Genomic DNA, 16666 nt, shown 5'->3' with positions numbered 1-16666 from the left:
CCTAGAGAGGCTATAAAAGTGTGTAATGTGAGGATGAGGTGGAGCAGCTTACGTGTGCGATAGGTGAGGATGAGGCGGAGCAGCACATTAAAGGGGATCCACAAGCCGTGAGAACTAACCATAATTGTTGAATTGTATTCTTTTTATGATGTTTGTAATGAATTGAGTAGAATGGTATGAACTTATGTGTAAATTATGAATCATGGTGAGTTATGTGATTGGGTGGAAATTGTATTAAGTGTATGTGATATAGATTATGTTGATTATTTATTTACTAAGCTAGAGGCTCACCCCTCTCCAAAATTTTCTTTTCAGGTTTGTAAATAGTAGTGCATCAGTTGGTTGTATCCAAACTCTAGCTTTTAGCAGTTCTATCAGGTTGGGCCAGTTTTGTGGAGTCTCCTCCTGATGCATTTTGTATGCAGTTATGTGATGTATATGAAAGTGCGCCTTGTAAGGCATAAGAAGATGTTTTGAATACTTGTTAAATGATGTTTAAGTATAATCATATGTTTATATGTTAATAACCTTGTGTCTTGATTCTTAACAATCTGCATATTGACCTATCTACATGTAGTATATAGTCTACGACGCTTGTATGCTACCTGGCTAATGTCTGTTAGTTAGCATATAACGGAGGTGTGACAGATATAGCCACAAATACCTAACCCACACTTGAGTATAACACTGTCCACAATGTTAGAAAAATTAGAACCAGGTATAGCACATAACTAGCACATCATAATCATTGAAGATCATACTAAATGTACATATCAAGACGGCAAAGCAAAGTGTTCTACTAAAATAACATAACATGAAAGGAAAACAACAGAAAATAACATAAAACTGAAAATGCTAAAAGAAACGAAAATAAAGTAAAACAAAATAAAGAAGGAAAATAAAAAAGAAAAGGAAAAAGAAAAATAGCACAAATATTTGTTTCACTGCTGGTAGTCTGCCGAAGGCGCATCCTCACTGTCCGGATCTGATGGAGGATGAGGAGCAGGGGAAGTCATTGAAGGAGGGGGCGGTGGTGGCGGCACAAGGTCCGTGAAGCATCCTGCTAGATCGAACTCTATATCATTGATGAACCGCTGATTTTGTGCTCCAGTCTCCATTATCTTTTTAATTTGCTTTGCCATTAGGTTTGTCTGGGTGGCCTGCCTCTCCAGCGCATGCATAAGCTGCTGGAGCATATCGTTTAAACCTTGAAACTGTGCCATAGTCTCCTCTTGAAATTGCCCAAACTCCTTTCTCTGCTGCGCAAACTTAGTATAGTGCTGCTGCTGTAAATCGCAGACTCGGTCTAGTCGGTCAGCCAAAGCACTAATCTGAGCACTCGATGTCCCTACAGAATAAGAAGATGAGGCTCCAAATGTAGGCATAAACACTTTGGCTGGGTTAGGAATCCTAACATTTGGAATCCTAGCCGTCGTGTCTTGGGCTCCTCTAGCTGCTGCCTCTCTAGCCTCCCTGACAATTGTGTTTACGAGCCTGTACTCTATACTATGTGGGTGTCAAGTAGTCGTGATCATCTGCATGTTGATCATCTGTTTGATCCCTAGTGGTGTCATATCACCAATCTGTGAAAGCTCTAACAGACAATCGTCCAATACATCCAGTCTCTTGGCTAACATACGGGCCAAAACAGCAGTGCATCTTCTTCTGGGCGTCTACTATAAATGAACGGATTTGACGAGCCAACAGATATCCCAGGTCAAGCTTCTTACGATGTTGCATAGCCTAGAGGATGAAGACATCGGTCTATGTTACCACTCCAATACTATCTCCCCTGCCTGTAATCGTGTAAGCTAATAAAGTATGGAGATAGCGGAGATGATCCGGAAGGCTAGATGCCTTAGACCTGCTGGGGTAGTATGATTCTAGCCTGAGTACCAATGAGTCCCACATGGTGTCATACGAGATTCGGTTGATGTAGATACATCCCCGATAGTCCTTACCCGAGGTCTCCCGCTCAGTCCATAATCCCAAATGCATGCCAAATTGTGGAACTGACATTGAGAACTCCCTTCCCCTAAGTCAGAAGTAAACTGCATCAGGTTGATGCCAGTTTGTGATCTGTTGCTACAGAAAGAAGGTGCTGAGGAATTCAATTGTAAGCTCGCGATAGGTTGGCTCAATGATGTCGAAGAATCGTACATATGGCAGAGTTTCGAATAGGGCAGGCACATGCTGAGCCAATCCCACTCTTTTTAGGGATGAGAAGTCGATGCAACGTCCAGCCATCACTTGGTTCCATCTCATGACTTGGAAGCGGCTCTCGTTATCTGCGTTTGGAAATGTCTATAAGGGATGACGACCAAGTGCGGGTGGATTCGCAGTAGGTGCTCTTCGTACTCGGACTAGTTGCTGTTGCGGTGGAGGTGCTGGTACTGGTGCTGGTGCTGGTGCTGATGAAGGTGAAGTGGAGGAAGACGTTCCTTCCCCACGCGTGCGCTTGCTGGTAGCGGTGCGTTGCAGTTGCTTTCGACGTAATTAATCGCGGTCCCTCATATTGCCTAATGCAATGAATCATTAGTATTCGAACAAGAAATCAAGTTAATCATAAATTATATCGAAAGTTAAACAACATAACGGCTATAATTCGACTAACAGAAAACTTTAGACTGAACACTAAGACCAAAGCCTCAATCTCCTGCATAAAACTAATTCATAATTACATTCCATCCTACTTTATCGTGCACCAAATAAAGCAAATTTATGCTAACAATTGTTCATAATAGAATGCCATAAATAAACTTTATTGCTCCCAAACCCCACACTTATCATTTCATTATTCGAATTCACATAAACATAGCAACTAGTTTTAACTAAATCTAATCAAAGTCAAATTGAAGCAGTGTGCCAAAGCAAACTACCAAAGCATATCAAAATGTCCTAAATAAAAAAAATGCATAAAAGAAAAATCAAATTTAATCAAATAAAACCAAAAGGCGAAGAGACTTACTTGAAGTTGTCGTGACAAGTAAGAAAAATCAAAGACAAGGAAGAAAACAACAACTTGGAGCTTAGAGAGGGAAAGATAGGAAAATTTTGAAAAGGCTTGCTTTTATAGTCACGGGGGTCAGCACGGGCGAGGGCAAGGCCGTGCTGGTCAGCACAGCCAGGACTCGGCCCATGCTGGTCAGCATGTCCAGGACTCGGCCCGTGCTGAACCTTGAAGCCTCATTTTGGTGCCCATCCGTCACGGGTGAGGGCATGGCCGTACAAGTCAGCATGGCCTGGTGTTACTGCCCGTGGTGCCTTCGGAAGCCGTGGTGGACGGCTGAATTTACCTTGTGCTTTACTTGCATCTCCGTCAAGGGCTGGGGCATGGGCGTGGTGACCGGCACGGCCTGGTAATGCAGCCTGTGGTGGTCTCGGAAGCCGTGGTGGATGACTGTTTTCCCAAATTCTATATGTGCATTTTCATCACGGGCATCACTCCGGCCGTGCTGATCAGCACGGCCTGGTGTTGTAGCCCGTGATGCCCACGGAAATCGTGGTGGACAGGTGAAGTCCGGGCTTTCCTTCGCCATCTCAAGTTGCGGAACTCCCTACCTGTATTTAACACATATATGCACACATTTAGGTTGTAAATAAATCAAATGTGGAAGTCCCTCTTCACCAATTACCAAAAGTACGACTTATGTTACTCAAACCCTAAGTTCATACAACTGTGTTTAATATATAAAGTAAGTGTTCTAAAGATCATCAAGCATGCAAATGATTGATAACATAAAAATAAACCAAAAAATATAAAACTAGGATGGGAATGCCTCCCAAGGGCGCTTTTTTTTGGTTCTTGAGTCATTTAGCTGGACTAGATATGGATCATCGTTGTAGGTACAGAATCATGTTAACCCGCTGCTCAATCTCCAATGAGTTTTCGTGATACACCTTGCTCCTATGTCCATTGACCTTGAAATCACCCTTCTAGGGATGATGAAGCTCGATTGTGCCATATGGGAAAACTTGCTTAACCACGAATGGCCCCAACCATCGACTCCTGAGCTTCCTTGGAAACAACCGAAGATGTGAGTTATATAGCAATACTCTATCTCCACTCTGAAACTCCTTGGGACCTTTGAGCCTCTGATCATGCCACTCCTTTGTCTTAGCCATGTAAATTGAGGAGTTTTCATCTGCCTGTTGACGCCATTCCTCCAATTCACCTAATTGCCACTGTCTTTCCTTACCTGCAAAATTGCAAGTTTTAAGGGCTTAAAGAGCCCTATGTTCTAATTCGATAAGTAAATGACAAGACTTCCCATACACCAGCCTATAGGGCGTAAAACCTATGGAGGTCCTATATGTAGTTCTAAATGCCCATAATGCATCATCCAGTTTCGAAGCCCAATCCTTTCGACTTACACCCACAGTTCTCTCTAAGATGCGTTTTAAACCCCTATTAGTAACCTCAACTTGCCCACTGGTCTGTGGGTGATAGGGAGTAGAGAACCGATGCGTTACACCATAGCGCCTAAGTGCGTTCTCCAATTGAGCATTGTAGAAATGTGTTCCCCTGTCACTGATTAGCGCTCTAGGTGTGCCGAACCTAGAAAATAACCTTTTAAGGAACTTGCAAACAACTTTGGCATCGTCAGTAGGTAAGGCCTGTGCCTCAGGCCATTTGGAGAAATACTCAACAGCCACGAGGATATACTTATTGCCATTTGAAGAAGGGAAGGGTCCTATGAAGTCAAGACTCCAAACATCGAATATCTCAACTGTCTGCATACTAGTTTGGGGCATTTCATCACGGGCAGAGATATTACCTAGGCGCTAACAAGCGTCGCGAACCTGAACAAATGTCCTAGCATTCTGGAAGATAGTTGGCCAATAAAACCATACACCTTCCTAGCAGTATGGTTTGCTGCTTAATGGCCTCCTGCGGGTCCTTCATCACAGTGCCTCAAAATTTGGAGACTCTCTTCGCCATAAACATATTGGCGGATGACCTAGTCTGCACACACTTGATATAGAAAGGGATCTTCCCAAATGTAGTATTTCAAATCAGCAAAGAATTTCTTCTTTTGCTAATAAGTCATACCTTTTGTTTAAACAACTCAAGAAACTTACCAAACTATTTATCAACCTTCTCCTACTTAAGTCGAGCAGGGTAGGGGACTGGTGGCTGGTACTCTCTCACAGGGCTCTTCTGCCTGTCTTCCACCTTTTCTTCTTCCATTGTCTCAGGCTCTGGCTCCTTCCTAGCTGGCTCATCCTGCATGAAAACATCATCATCATCAACTAATGGTACAGAGCTAGATAATTGCTTACCTGATCGCAAGGTGACAGCCTTGCAATGCTCCCTAGGGTTTGACTCTATTGTGCTGGGGAGCGATCCTTGTGGCCTCTAAGAGAGCATCTTAGAAATCTGCCCAATTTGACTCTCTAAATTCTGGATGCACGCCTGCTGATTTTTAAGAGCACTGTCTGTCTGCTGGAATCTCGTCTCAGTCGACGTGACAAACTTCATCATCAGCTCCGCCAAGTTAGATTTCTTCTTGGCTAGTGGAGGGGGCTGTGATGGTATAGCCTGCTACTGCTGTTGTGGTAGCTGTTGATGCAGTCTCTGAAAGCCTGATGGACCCTGGGCATTGTTATTTCTCCACCCGAAATTTGGATGATTACTCCCACCGGGGTTGTATGTGTTGCTGTATGGGTTGTTCTGCTCTCTAGGTGCATTACCTTTGTAGTCTACCTGTTCAATGTCAGTAGAAATAATAAAAGATGAAGAATTATTACTCGAAGCAAACATACCTCCCACATTACAGTTTTCACCGTAGTGTGGGCCACCGCAAAACTCGCAGCTTATCTGGGCTGCATGAACCGGCATCTGAAGTTGGTCTAACTTTTTGGTCAAAAGCTCCACTTGAGCTGCCAAGGCTGCTATGGAATCCAAATGATTGACCATTCCCTACCTCATTGGTCGGCTCCTAGAAGACTGCAACTGATAATTGTTCATGGCCATCTCCTCTATTAAGTTCCGAGCCTGCTCGGGCGTCTAACTGTTCAGCGCCCCTCCTGCTGCTGCATCAACCATTTGTCTAGTAGCAAGGTCAAAACCACTATAAAATGTCTGAACCTGCATCCAGACTGGTAAACCGTGGTGTGGACAGCATCTCAACAAGTCCTTGTACCTCTCCCAGGCATCATACATGCTCTCATCTTCCATCTGCACAAAAGAAGAAATGTCATTCCTTAATTTAGCAATCTTAGCTGGAGGAAAGTACTTGTAGAGAAATTTCTCAGCCAATGATCTCCATGTCGTGATAGTGTTGGCTGGGAACGACTGCAACCATCTTTTCGCTCGGTCCCTCAGAGAGAAAGGAAACAACCTCAACTGAATGGCATCATCAGTTGTTCCATTTATCTTGAAAGTGTCGCAGATCTCCAAGAAGTTGGCGATGTGAGCGTTTGGGTCCTCGCTCGGCACTTCCCCAAATTGTACACTATTTTGCACCATCTGTATCACATTTGGCTTTATTTCGAACTTGTTGGCTGCCAAAGGTGGTCGCAATGTACTCGTCTGTGTCCCCTCAAGAGAAGGTCTAGCAAACTCGTACATAGTTCTGCCTTCATCCGCAGCCCGATTGTTGTCCCCCATCCCTGCTAATCTATTCACAATAGCTTAAAACTCTATCGACGCCTCCTCTTCTTCTTGCATACGCTTCCTCAACAAATGGAGGGATCACTCTAGTTCAGCAAGAGGGTCTACAGTAGTAGGATTAGAGCTTCTGGTCATAAACTACCTGAAATGGATTAACAACAACCAAAGAACACAAGAATAAATACAATACTAAAGAATAAATAAAAAAATTAAAAGGACAAGGAAAATAGAAATGGCTAGATTAACAAAAAAAACACAAAGTCAATCTAGTTCACACAAAAATGTCCCTGGCAATGGCGCTAAAAACTTGATAGGCTTTTTGTGTAGCTAAAATCTAAGGCAGTGAACCTATTGATGTAGACTAGCATAAATGGTGAGTATCAAGGTCGTATTCTCAGGAAAGGGTGATCCTAGACCTACTGCAGCGTCTTATGTTATCTAACCTTACCAAAATCGATGAAGTATTATGCTATGACTAAATATAAACAAACGATTAACTAAGTGTCAAATAATCTGAAAGGATTTAGGAAAGCAATCGAAGGAAAAAGCAAACCCTAGGGGACCTAAGCTAGTTGGATTTTAGTGAAGGTAGAGATTATATTGGTTACAGATTGCAATTACCTGTGGATAAATTCTTAACTGAATTCGATCTCCCTCTCGAGATAACCGAATTCCTAAACCTAATGACCTAAAATTGGAATCTCTTCTTGACGATCGATTATTCAATTAGCATTAAGCTTTAACCTGCCTCTTTGTTAATTCTTAATCCGGCTAGTCAATTACCTTTATCTCTAAGTGATATTAACCAGTTCTTGCTATTCAAATTTCCAATTACTAAATGAATTTCTCAATTACATAAAGCAATCTGAATACCATAATTCACAACGTCTCATGAATAAAGTGATTTCTCATTAATAATGAAAGCAAGAAGAGACAAGCATTGATAATCAAAATCTCATAAGCATTAAAATCAATCCAACAACATAGGAACCCCAATGGGTTTGACAGATTTAGTTACTCATACTAATAAGCAACATAAACTAAAGAATAGATTCAGAAAAGTAAATTGAAGGCATGTATACCCTTCTTCTTCAAGTTGGATGAAAAACCCTAAATTCCCAATTCAAAATAATAAACCCCAATTTGCCTCTTGAATGCTCCCAAATCTTGTCTTGATCTTCAATTTGATGTTAAAACAATTATAATCCTTCCTTCAATAGATGAAATGATCTTCTAAGGTCAAGTATTGAAGTCTGGAAGAAGATGGCTTAAGCTTGTATATGTGAAATCAAGTTAGAAAATCGAACCCTAATTTAGCAAATCGTTTTTGCCTATATAAATCTTTCAGCACGGCCGTGGTCAAGCCCGTGCTGATCGTCCAGGCCGTGCTGGACCTTCGCGTTCCGCATCTGTTGACTTCTACCTGGCCGTGCCCTAGCCGGTACTGAGCCACCACGGGCCGTGGTAGAGGCCGTGGTGGCTTCGGAAACTGTGCCAAAATGGCACTCTTGAATGGCAACTATTTGATGGTTCAGACCGTGCTCAACCTTGGAATGCTAGTCCTTGCTCAATTTGATGGATTCTGGTCCGTAATTGCACATATTTTCCTCAATTACTGATAATGTCCCTCGATAATGACCTGAAACGTGAAAGGAACCAAAACACAGGTGATTCTGGCATAAAACAAGATAACTATGCATAAAAATGTAAACAATTGGGCATGTAAATATGTATAAAATGATGCATATCAAAGGGTTAAATTCTTTAATATATGAAAACAACCCAGTAATACGAGGATATTTATGAATCAGAGAAAATAATCCCATAATTTTGGTATATTTTTGAGTTTGACAAAACAACCCTATAATAGTGCTAATAATTTACTATGAGAAAATGACCCCGTAAAAGTGGTATATTTATCAATGTAAGAAAATAACCACGTAAAATGTGTATAATTATGAATTTGAGAAAACAACCCCGTAAAAGTAGTATAATTGCGAGTCTAAGAAAATAGCCTCGTAGAGCGGGTAAACTTTTTAATATGAGAAAACAGCCTCGTGGAATGGGCAGATTTTTTAATATGTGAAAACAACCCCGTAAAAGGGGTAAGTTGTCGATATAAGAAAATAACCCTGTAAAATGTGTATATTTATGAATTTGAGAAAACAACCCAATAATAGTGCGAATAATTTAATATGAGAAAATGACCCCGTAAAAGTGGTATATTTATCAATTTAAGAAAATAACCCTGTAAAATGTGTATATTTATGAATCTTAGAATAACCCCGTAAAAGTAGTGTAATTGCGAGTCTCAGAAAATAGGCTCGTAGAAGGGGTAAAATTTTTCATATGAGAAAACAACCCTGTAAGAGGGGTGTATTTATAAATATTAGAAAATAATCTCGTAATACCGAGATATTTATCAATCGGAAAAAATAACCCCATAATTTTGGTATATTTGTGAGTATGAGAAAATAACCCCTTAAATAGGTTAATTTTATAATATGAGAAAACAACCCCGTAAAAGTAGTATATCTGTCAATATAAGAAAGTAACCCCCTAAAACGTGTGTATTTATGAATATGGAAAAACAACCTCGTAAAAAAACCTCGTATATTTGTCAAACTTTATATGCAAAACTTAGCATAGAGGTTAAAGCAGCGGCGCACGACAGTAAATCGATTCGACGGAATCTACATGTTGATATAGATTCCCTGAAAAAGATTTCCATTCGGGTGAGGATTCCCACTTCTGGGGGAATACCCCCCTAGGAAAATAAAAATAACAAAACAAAGGCAGAATGTATCGAGAGGCCCACTCTTTGCATTCGGCTGAAAATGGCCATAGTCTAGAGTTCTTACTCGGGCTCGGGCTGTCACCATCAGCACCAAGCTGTCGATATAAGAAAAGAACCCTGTAAAACGTGTAAATTTAGGAATTTGAGAAAACAATCCATAATAGTGCTAATAATTTAAAAAGAGAAAACGACCCCTTAAAAGTCGTATATTTATCCATAAAAGAAAATAACCTCGTAAAATGTGCATATTTATGAATCTTAGAAAATAACCCCATAAAAGTAGTGTAATTGCGAGTCTGAGAAAACAACCTCGTAGAAGGGGTAAACTTTTTAATATGAGAAAACATGTAATCTTGGTATATTTGTGAGTATAACAAAACAACCCCTTAAATAATTAAATTTTATAATATGAGTAAACAACCCCATAAAAGGGGTATATTTGTCAATATCAGAAAACAACCCCGTAAAACGTGTATATTGATGAACTTCAGAAAATAACCCCATAATATTAATAATAATTAAGTATGAGATAACGGCCCTGTAAAAGTGGTATTTTTATGAATATAAGAAAATAACCTGGTAAAACGTGTATATTTATGAATTTGAGAAAACAACACCGTAAAAGTAGTGTAATAGCGAGTCTCATAAAACAACCTCGTAGAACGGGTAAATTTTTTAATATGAGAAAACAGCCTCGTGGAAGGGGTAAATTTTTTAATATGTGAAAACAAACCCGTAATATGAGGACATTTATGGATATGAGGAAATAACCCCGTAATTGTGGTATATTTGTTAGTATGTGAAAACAACCCCTTAAATGGGTTAATTTTATAATATGAGAAAACAACCCCGTAAAAGGGGTATGTTTGTCTATATAAGAAAATAACCTCGCAAAATGTGTATATTTATGAATTTGAGAAAACAGCCCTATAATAGTGCTAATAATTTAATTTGAGAAAAGGACCCTGTAAAAGTGGTATATTTATCAATATAAGAAAATAATCCCGTAAAAAGTGTATATTTATGAATATGAGTAAATAACCCCGTAAAAGTTGTGTAATTGGGAGTTTGAGAAAACAGCCTCGTAGAAGGGGTAAATTTTTTAATATGAGAAAACAACCCCGTAAGAGGTGTATATTTATAAATAGTAGAAAGCAACCCCGTAATGCAATGATCTTTATCAATCGGAGAAAATAACCCCATAATTTCGGTATATTTGTGAGTATGAGAAAGCAACCCCTTAAATGGGTTAATTTTATAATATGAGAAACCAACCTTGTAAAAGTGGTATATCTATCAATATAAGAAAATAACCCCGTAAAGCGTGTGTATTTATGAATCTGAGAAAACAACCCCGTAAAAGTAGTGTAATTGTGAGTCTAAGAAAACAGCCTCGGAGAAGAGTAAATTTTTTAATATGAGGAAACAGCGTCGTGGAAGGGGTAAATTTTTTAATATGTGAAAACAACCCCGTAAAATGGGGGTATTTATGAATCTGAGGAAATAACCTTGTAATTGTGGTATATTTGTGAGTATGAGAAAACAACCCTCTTAAATGGGTTAATTTTATAATATGAGAAAACAATCCCGTAAAAGGGGTATATTTGTTGATACAAGAAAATATCCCGTAAAATGTGTAGATTTATGAATTTGAGAAAAGAACCACATGATAGTGCTAATAATTTATTATGAGGAAACGACCCCGTAAAAGTGATATATTTATTAATATAAGAAAATAACTCAGTAAAATGTGTATATTATGAATCTGAGAAAACAACCCTGTAAAAGTAGTGTAATTGCGAGTCTGAGAGAATAACGTCGTATTAGGGGGTAAATTTTTTAATATAAGAGAACAACCTCGTAATACGGGGATATTTATCAATCGGAGAAAATAACACAGTAATTTTTGTATATTTGTGCGTATGAGAAAACAACCCCGTAAAAGGGATATGTTTGTTAATATAAGAAAATACTCCCATAAAACGTGTATATTTATGAATTTGAGAAAATAACAACATAAAAGTAGTGTAATTGCAAGTCTGAGAAAACAGCCTCGTACAAGGGGTAAATTATTTTATATCAGAAAACAACCCCGTAAGAGGGGTATATTTAAAAATAATAGAAAGCAACCTCGTAATATGAGGATATTTATCAATTGGAGAAAATAACCCCGTAATTTTAGTATACTTGTGAGTATGAGAAAACAACCCCTTAAATGGGTTAATTTTATAATATGAGAAAACAACCCCATAAAAGGGGTATATTTGTCTATATAATAAAATAACATCGTAAAATGTGTATATTTGTAAATTTGAGAAAACAACCCTATAATAGTGCTAATAATTTAATATGAAAAAATGACTCCATAAAAGTGGTATATTTATTAATATAAGAAAATAAACCAGTAAAACGTGTATATTTATGAATATGAGAAAATATCCCTATAAAAGTAATTTAATTGCGAGTCTGAGAAAAAAGACTCATAAAAGGTATAAATTTTTTGATATGAGATAACAACCCCGTAAGAGGGGTATATTTATAAATATTAGAAAATAACCCTGTAATACGATGATATTTATCAATCGGAGAAAATAACCCCATAATTTTGGTATATTTTTGTGTATAAGAAAACAACCCCTTAAATGGGTTAATTTTATAATATGAGAAAAGAACCCCGTAAAAGTGGTATATTTGTCAATATAAGAAAATATCTCCCTAAAATGTGTGTATTTATGAATCTAGGAAAACAAACCCGTAAAAGTAGTGTAATTGCGAGTCTCATAAACAAACCTCGTAGAACGGATAAATTTTTAATATGAGAAAACAGCCTCGTAGAAGGGGTATATTTTTTAATATGAGAAAACAATCCCGTAATTTTAGTATAGTTCAGAGTATTAGAAAACAACCCCTTAAATGGGTTAATTTTATAATATGACAAAACAACCCCGTAAAAGGGGTATATTTGTCAATACAAGAAATTAACCCCGTAAAACGTGTATATTTATAAATTTGAGAAAACAACCTTATAATAGTGCTAATAATTTAATATGAGAAAACGACTCCGTAAAACTGGTATATTAATTAATATAAGAAAATAAATCTGTAAAACGTGTCTATTTATGAATATGAGAATATATCCCCGTAAAAGTAGTTCAATTGTGAGTCTAAGAATACAGCCTCATAAAAGGTGTAAATTTTTTAATATGAGATAATAACCCCGTAAGAGGGGTATATTTATAAATATTAGAAAACAACATTGTAATATGAGGATATTTATCAATCGGAGAAAATAACCTCATAATTTTGGTATATTTGTGTGTATGAGAAAACAACCCCTTAAATGGATTAATTTTATAATATGAGAAAACAACCTCGTAAAAGTGGTATATTTGTCAATATAAGAAAATAACCCCCTCAAAGGTGTGTATTTATGAATCTGGTAAAACAACCCTGTAAAAGTCGTGTAATTGCGAGTCTCATAATAAACCTCGTAGAACAGATAAATTTTTTAATATAAGAAAACAGCCTCGTAGAAGGGGTAAATCTTTCAATATATGAAAACAACCCCATAATGCGGAGATATTTATGAATCTGAGGAAATAATCCCATAATTGTGGTATATCTGTGAGTATGAGAAAACAACCCCTTAAATGGTTTAATTTAATAATATGATAAAATAACTCCGTAAAAGGGGCATCTTTGTCAATATAAGAGAATAACCTCGTAAAATGTGCATATTTATGAATTTGAGAAAACCACCCATAATAGTGCTAATCATTTAATATGATTAAATGACTCCGTAAAAGTGCTATTTTTATAAATATGAGAAAATAACCCCGTAAAACGTATATATTTATGAATCTGAGAAAACAACCCCGTAAAAGTAGTGTAATTATGAGTATGAAAAAACAGCATAGTAGAAGGGGCAAATTTTTTAATATGAGAGAACAAACTCGTAATTCGGGGATATTTATCAATCGGAGAAAATAGCACTGTAATTTTAGTATATTTGTGAGTATGAGAAACAACCCCTTAAATTTGATTAATTTTATAATATGAAAAAACAACCTTGTAAAAGGGGCATATAAGAAAATAACCCCGTAAAACTTATATATTTATAAATATGAGAAAACAACCCCGTAAAAGAAGTATAATTGCGAGTCTGAGAAAACAACCTCGTAGAAGGGGTAAATTTTTTAATATGAGAAAACAACCTTGTAATTTTGGTATATTTGTCAGTATGAGAAAACAACTCCTTAAATGGGTTAATTTTATAATATGAGAAAATAACCCCGTAAAAGGGTTATATTTGTCAATATAAGAAATTAACCTCGTAAAATGTGTATATTTATGAATTTGAGAAAACAACCCTATAATAGTGCTAATAATTTAGTATGAGACAACAACCCCGTAAAAGTGGTATATTTATCAATATAAGAAAATAACCTTGTCAAAAGTGTATATTTATAAATCTGAGAAAATAACAAAGTAAAAGTAGTGTAATTGCTAGTCTAAGAGAACAACCTCGTTCAACAGGTAAACTGTTTAATATGAGAAAATAGCCTCATGGAATGAGTAAATATTTTAATATGCGAAAACAACCTCGTAATACGGGGATATTTATGAATCTGAGGAAATAACCTTGTAGTTGTGGTTTATTTGTGAGTATGAGAAAACAACCCCTTAAATGGGTTAATTTTATAATATGAGAAAACAACCCCATAATAGGGGTATGTTTGTCGATATAAGAAAATAACACCGTAAAACATGTATATTTATGAATCTAAGAAAACAATCCCGTAAAAGTAGTGTAATTGCGAGTCTGAGAAAACAGCCTCGTAGAAAGGGTAAATTTTTTAATATGAGAAAACAACCTCGTAATTTTGGTATATTTGTGAGTGAGAAAACAACTCCTTAAATGGATTAATTTTATAATATGAGAAAATAACCCCGTAAAAGGGGTATATTTGTCAATATAAGAAATTAACACCGTAAAACGTGTATACTTATGAATTTGAGAAAACAACCTCATAATAGTGCTAATAATTTAGTATGAGGCAATAATCCCGTAAAAGTGGTATATTTATCAATATAAGAAAATAACCCCATAAAAAGTGTATATTTATGAATCTGAGAAAACAACCCCGCAAATATAGTGTAATTGCGAGTCTAAGAGAACAACCTCGTACAACGGGTAAACTTTTTAATATGAGAAAACAGCCTCATGGAAGGGGTAAATTCTTTAATATGGGAAAACAACCCCATAATACGGGGATATTTATGAATCTGAGGAAATAATCCCGTAATTGTGGTATATTTGTGAGTATGAGAAAACAACCTCGTAATAGGGGTATGTTTGTCGATATAAGAAAATAACCCCGTAAAACGTGCATATTTATGAATTTAGAAAAACAACCCCATAATAGTGCTAATAATTTAATATGAGAAAATGATCCCGTAAAAGTGGTATATTTAACAGTACAAGAAAATAACCCCGTAAAACATGTATATTTATGAATCTAAGAAAACAACCCTGTAAAAGTAGTGTAATTGTGAGTTTGAAAAAACAGCGTCGTATTAGACGTAAATATTTTAATATGAGAAACAACCTCGTAATACGGGGATATTTATCAATCGGAGAAAATAACCCCGTAATTTTGGTATATTTATGAGTATGAGAAAATAACCTCTTAAATGTGTTAATTTTATAATATGTGTAAACAACCCCGTAAAACTGGTATATTTTTTGATATAAAAAATAACCTTGTTAAACGTGTATATTTATGAATCTGAAAAAACAACCCATAATAGTGTTAATAATTTAATATGAGAAAATGACCACGTAAAATCTGTATATTTATCAATATAAGAAAATAACCTTGTAAAACGTGTATATTTATGAATATGAGAAAATAACCCCGTAAAAGTAGTGTAATTGCGAGTATGAGAAAACAGCCTCGTAGAAGTGGTAAATTTTTCAATATGAGAAAACAACCTGTAAGAGGGGTATATTTATAAATATTAGAAAACAACACCGTAATACGAGGTTATTTATCAATCGGAGAAAATAACCCATAATTTTGGTATATTTATGAGTATGAGAAAACAACTCCTTAAATGGGTTAATTTTATAATATGAGAAAACAACCTTTATAAAAGGGGTATATTTGTCAATATAATAAAATAACCTCAAAAAAAGTGTATATTTATGAATTTGAGAAAACAACCCTATAATAGTGCTAATAATTTAATATGAGAAAACAACCCCGTAAAAGTGGTATATTTATTAATATAAGAAAATAACCCCGTATAATGTGAATATTTATAAAAATGAGAAAATATCCCCGTAAAAGTTGTTTAATTGCGAATCTGAGAAAACAGCCTCATAAAAGGTGTAAATTTTTTAATATGAGATAACAACCCCGTAAGAGGGGTATATTTATAAATATTAGAAAACAACCCCGTAATACGAGGATATTTATCAATCGGAGAAAATAACTCCGTAATTTTGATATATTCGTGTATGAGAAAACAACCCCTTAAATGGGTTAATTTTATAATATGAGAAAACTACCCCATAAAAGTGGTACATTTGTCAATATAAGAAAATAACTCCCCAAAACGTGTGTATTTATGAATATGGGAGAACAATCCCGTAAAAGTAGTGCAATTGCGAGTTTCAAAAACAAAATCGTATAACGTATAAATCTTTTAATATGAGAATCCAACCTTGCAGAAGGGGCAAATTTTTTAATATGTGAAAACAACCCCGTAATACAGGGATATTTATGAATCTAAGAAAATAACCCCGTAACTTTGGCATATTTGTGAGTATGAGAAACAACTCCTAAAATGGGTTAATTTTATAATATGAGAAGATAACCCCGTAAAAGGGGCATATTTATCAATATAAGAAAATAACCCGTAAAACGCGTATATTTATGAATCTTGGAAAACAACCTCGTAAAAGTTGTGTAATTGCGAGTCTCATAATAAACCTCGTAGAACGGCTAAATTTTTTAATATGAGAAAACAGCTCGTAGAAGGGGTAAATTTTTTAATATGTGAAAACAACCCCGTAATACGGGGATATTTATGAATTTGAGGAAATAACCCTGTAAATGTGGTATATTGGCAAGTATGAGAAAACAACACTTTAAGTAGGTTAATTTTATAATATGAGAAAACAACCTCGTATAAGGGGTATATTTGTCGATATAAGAAAATAACCTCATAAACTTGTATATTTATGA

At 36.2% G+C, this 16666-nt stretch overlaps 1 non-coding gene across 1 annotated transcript; it reads left to right on the top strand.

Annotated features, from left to right (window-relative positions):
- Nucleotides 1-6107: 6107 nt before the first annotated feature.
- On the top strand, nucleotides 6108-6214 carry LOC112535726. Its single transcript, XR_003079808.1, has one exon. It is a non-coding gene; the product is annotated as a small nucleolar RNA R71 (small nucleolar RNA).
- Nucleotides 6215-16666: the final 10452 nt, after the last annotated feature.

This window comes from Ricinus communis, chromosome 2 (genome assembly GCF_019578655.1).
Source record: "Ricinus communis isolate WT05 ecotype wild-type chromosome 2, ASM1957865v1, whole genome shotgun sequence".
Taxonomy (NCBI): Eukaryota; Viridiplantae; Streptophyta; class Magnoliopsida; order Malpighiales; family Euphorbiaceae; genus Ricinus; species Ricinus communis.
Note: the sequence above shows the minus strand (reverse complement) of the source record. Positions and strands in the feature narration are given on the sequence as shown.